This window comes from Chelonoidis abingdonii, chromosome 14, assembly GCF_003597395.2.
Source record: "Chelonoidis abingdonii isolate Lonesome George chromosome 14, CheloAbing_2.0, whole genome shotgun sequence".
NCBI classification, from domain to species: domain Eukaryota; kingdom Metazoa; phylum Chordata; order Testudines; family Testudinidae; genus Chelonoidis; species Chelonoidis abingdonii.
Window position 1 is genome coordinate 39,282,746 of NC_133782.1, and position 5,007 is coordinate 39,287,752.

Genomic DNA, 5,007 nt, shown 5'->3' on the forward strand with positions numbered 1-5,007 from the left:
TTTCCCCAAACTATGTGCCCTGAAGTATCCAGCCCTCTCCTGCAACATTCAGAGAAATAATAAAGTTTGTTTCCTCCTTTAAAGAGAAAAAAAAAACATATTACAGGTTATTAACTTAGCTGGGGTACATACATGCCTTCCTGCAAACACAGCACTGAGACTAACACAGCTGCTACTCTGAAACCTGAGCACTGAGACAGTTTTTTGTAAAAATAAAACAAATTTATTAACAAAGGGACATAGNGGCTCTGACTTATTTCTGAACACAATTTTTCATGATTGAGCAGCATTTGATCTCTTTTCACATGACAGGTATATATATCTCCTGTATGACATATTGAGATCTGGTTTCTAATAGCAATGACCCTTCAAAAATAAATCATATCTTTTTTTTTTCTTCTGGCATCAGCATTCTATTCATCTGTCTCCGATAATGGCCTTTTTTATCTCGGTGTTTCTCAGCATGTAGATCATCAGGTTCAGCACGGGGATGACTAGAGTGTACAGGACTGAGACCATCTTGCCATGGGGAGTTTCTTGAAGGGCTGAGCATACACAACAATGCCTGGAATGAAAATTAAACTCACAACGATGATTTGGGCTCCACAGGTGGTCAAAGCCTTAGGATTTCCTTCTGTGACATGTGTCTTTATCTTGACTAAGATGACAGTGTAAGAAGTGAGTAGAATGATGAAGACTATGAAGGGGAGGAGCCCGCCACTGGAGTCCATCAGTATTTCGATCAAGTAAGTTTTGGTGCAGGCCAGTTTGATGACTTGAGGAACATCACAATAGAAATTGTCTAGGACATTAGGACCACAGAATGATAACTGGAGTATCAGTTCAATCTGTACGATAGAGTGAGCAAATCCACCTAGCCATGCCCTTGTCACCAGCCCCCCCGCCCACACACACACCCTGGTTCATGATAGTCAAGTATCGCAGTGGTTTATAGATGGCCACATACCTATCCACTGCCATAATCACAAGTCAAAACATTGTTTCAGCACCGATTAAGTGGAAGAAGAACATCTGGAGCTGGTACTCATTGAATGAGATGATATTGCATTGAAAGAAGAGACCTAACAGCAGTTTTGGGGCATTAACTGAGGAGTTGTTGACCTCTAGATAATACTTAGTCCTGCCATGAGTGCAGGGGACTGGACTATGTGACCTCTCAAAATGCCTTCTAATCCTATGATTCTACGATTTTACCTCATTTTTTCAACTGTAGAATAGGGCTTTGAGAAAGTGAAAAAGTGTGAAAGAAAATACAGCACTCTCTCACATTTGAAATGGAAGAAACAAAAATACTGAATCCAAATGAAATTAAAACTTTATTTTATTTTGACATTTTCTAAGGAAAAATTAAGATAGTCCATCCTAATGAGGCCACAGTGAATTTCATAAAAACATTAAGGAAATTCCCACTGCCTCACAGACAGGGCTAAGTGCTTTGTGGCAAGAAGAGTGTGGAATTGCAATGAAACCATTGAGCTGGGGTGCATGACTTCTGCAGAGGCAGGATATGGTGTGCAATGCAGGTGTCCAGGAGAGAGAGGGACTGGGCACTCAAGTGTGATGTTAAATTGCTATTGTATTGGAACAGAGTGGCACCTGAGGAATCATAGAATATTAGGGTTGAAGAGGTCATTCTAGTCCAGCCTCTGCTCAAAGCAGGACCAATTCTCCAGATTTTTCCCCAATTCTCCCATATTTCCCTCAAATTAAAACTCAACACCCTGGGTTTAGCAGGCCCATGCTCAAACCACTGCGCTATCCCTCCTGGTAAAGTGGAGCTCAAAGTGGAGAGCTTGTGTTGTCTAAAAACTGTTGTTGGGGAGGGTTTACCCTGCTGGGTACAAGCCTGTCTCATCCTGTAAGAAGGTAGTAGTGATTTCAGTCTGGACACTTTGAATAACTCTGAATAGTGACACAGCTATGCTTTCCCTCCTGGTTTTCCCAAATCATCCCTGCACCACTGCTCATGCTTGCAGTGACACGGCACTGTCCTCTATACACGAGATTATTAGCAGTGGTTGACTTCATCTGCAAAAAAAAAAAAACCTTCATAAAAAGGGGTTTGTTGGAATCAACATTTTTTGATTGGAAAAATCACTTTTCTGGATGGACTATCTTAATTTTCCTTAGAAAATGTCAAAATAAAATAAAGTTTTAATTTCTATTGGATTCAGTATTTTTGTTTCTTCCATTTCAAATGTGAGAGAGTGCGTATTTTCTTTCACACTTTTTCACTTTCTCAAAGCCCATTCTACAGTTGAAAAAATGGGGTAAAATCGTTAGAATCATAGGATTAGAAAGGCATTTTTGAGAGGTCACTTAGTCCAGTCCCTTGCACTCATGGCAGGACTAAGTATTATCTAGAGGTCAACGACTCCTCAGTTAATGCCCCAAAACTGCTGTCAGGTCTCTTCTTTCAATGCAATATCATCTCATTCAATTGAGTACCAGCTCCAGATGTTCTTCTTCCACTTAATCGGTGCTGCAACAATGTTTTGACTTGTGGATTTATGGCAGTGGATAGGTTATGTGGCCATTTATAAACCACTGCTTATACTTGACTATCATGAACCAGGTGTGTGTGTGGGCGGGGGGCTGGTGACAAGGGGATGGCTAGGTGGATTTGGCTCACTTATCGTACAGATTGAACTGATACTCCAATTACATTCTGTTGGTCCTGATGTCCTAGACAATTTCTATTGTGATGTTTCAAGTCATCAAACTGGCCTGCACCAAAACTTACTTTGATCGAAATACTGATGGTCTCCAGTGGCGGGCTCCTCCCTTCATAGTCTTATCATTCTTCTCACTTCGTACACTGTCATCTTAGTCAAGATAAAGACACATGTCACAGAAGGAATCCTAAGGCTTTGACCCCTGTGGAGCCCAAATCATCGTTGTGAGGTTTAATTTTCATTCCAGCATTCGTTGTTATGCTCAAGCCCTTCAAGAAACTCCCCATGGCAAGATGGTCTCAGTCCTGTACACTCTAGTCATCCCCTGCTAACTGACCATCTACATGCTGAGAAACAACGAGATAAAAAGGGCATTATCGGAGACAGAATGAATAGAATGCTGATGCCAGAAAAAAAAAAAAGATATGATTTTTTTGAAGGGTCATTGCTATTAGAACAGATCTCAATATGTCATACAGGAGATATTATATACCTGTCATGTGAAAAGAGATCAAATGCTGCTCAATCATGAAAAATTTGTGTTCAGAAATAAGTCAGAGCCAAGGGGCCTGAATCATCAATGAGGTCTCTGGAGGCAGCTGGTGTAAATCAGCCTAGCTGCCTAGCTTAGAAAGCAAGATCTCTAGCCAATGTAAATGTTCATAGGTCCATTGCAGTCAATAAGCAAAATCCCCAGCTGGTTTAAATAAATGCAACTCCATTGGAGTCAATGGACCAGAATCCCAGGTGGTGTTTAAATCAGCAAAGTACCATAGTATCTTTCCCTATCTGAACCTTAGAGTCCAAAAAAATTCGGGGTACCAGCATGAATTCCTCTAAGCTTAATTACCAGCTTAGATCTGATAAGTTGCCACCAATCAGGATTGGAAGTGCCTGTAAACTCTGGTCTCCCCAAAACCTTTCTGGGCACCCCAAGACCCAAATTCTTGAGTCTCACAAAAAGGGGAATAAACCATTTCCCTTCCCCCTCCTTTCTTCCTCCCAGATCTTTTCCATTCGGGTACACAGGAGATCACCGTGCTTCAAGCTCCTTGAATACAAACAGAGAAATCAGTTTCTCCTTCCCCTTCCCCCTCCTTCCAGGCTTTTCCTCCCTGGGTATCCTGGAGAGATAGACAGTGATTCAAACTACTTAAATTCTTAAAACAGGGATCCAGCTCCACCCCTCCCTCTTCCCCTCACCCAGAGGCAATACAGATTCAAGCTCCGATGAATCTAAACAAAGAGGAAATTTACCTTTCCCCCACCTCTCTCTCTCTCCACCAAGTCCTTGGTGATACAGAACTCAATATCTTAGCATTAACAAGGGGGTAACAAAATCAATTAGGTCTTTAAAAGAAAGTTTTTAATAAAAGACAGAAAGAGTAAGATAATCACTGTAAATTCAAGATGGAATATTAACAGGTCTTTCAGCTTAGAGAAAATGGAGAAAAAGCCTCCTCCAGCAAAAATACAATTTAAAATACTTCCAGCAAACTACACATTTGCAAATAAAGAAAAACAATTTAAAAAGAGCTAAAGCCCCTTTTCCTGATACTTACTAGAATTAGAACAGAAGAGATTGTTTTAAAGATTGGAGAGTCTGCTTACGTCTGCGTCCCTCTGAGACCCCAGAGAGAACACCACACACAGAACAAAGAACAACACACCCAAGCTTCCCTCCACCCAAGATTTGAAAAGTATCTTGTCTCCTGATTGGTCCTCTAGTCAGGTGTTGTTTGTTAACCCTTTACAGGGTGAAGGAGACATTAACCCAAGCTATCTGTTTATGACAGGGCAAGATCCATAGCCTAATGAAATTTTGACGTCACTCCCTGAGAGTCTTCTATCAGCTGAGGATCTGAGTCTGATAATTTTTGCTAAAAATCTATGAATAATTTCAAAATTGGGAAAAAAAACAATAGGGAAATCAAAGTCTTTTCTGGGAGAATTTTTAAAAGAAGAAATTTTATGTATCATAAGTAATTTTCTAAATACCATTAATATTATTAAGAATATTCAAATTAACAATATGGATATTATATATATGGTTATTCTTTTCTCCTTATACACAGTTGTTGAATATTAGTGTTTCTCATTTGATTAGCAAGCACTGGATTTAATAAATCCATTCTTTACTTTCACAGATAATGAGAGTTAATTCTTTTATTCAGCATTTCTAGTCTATTTTTGTCCCATAAGTTTAAACTAGATTCTCTTTGGTTGCCTTTTCACTAATCCTGACATAAAAAACATAAAAATACAATTTATAACAGAAACTGAGTCAATATTTTTTTAATAGAAAACTTAT

General features: G+C 39.5%; 1 pseudogene; it reads right to left on the reverse strand.

The window, feature by feature from the left end:
• Positions 1–379: 379 nt before the first annotated feature.
• On the reverse strand, positions 380–1,032 carry LOC116835565 (olfactory receptor 4D1-like; annotated as a pseudogene).
• Positions 1,033–5,007: the final 3,975 nt, after the last annotated feature.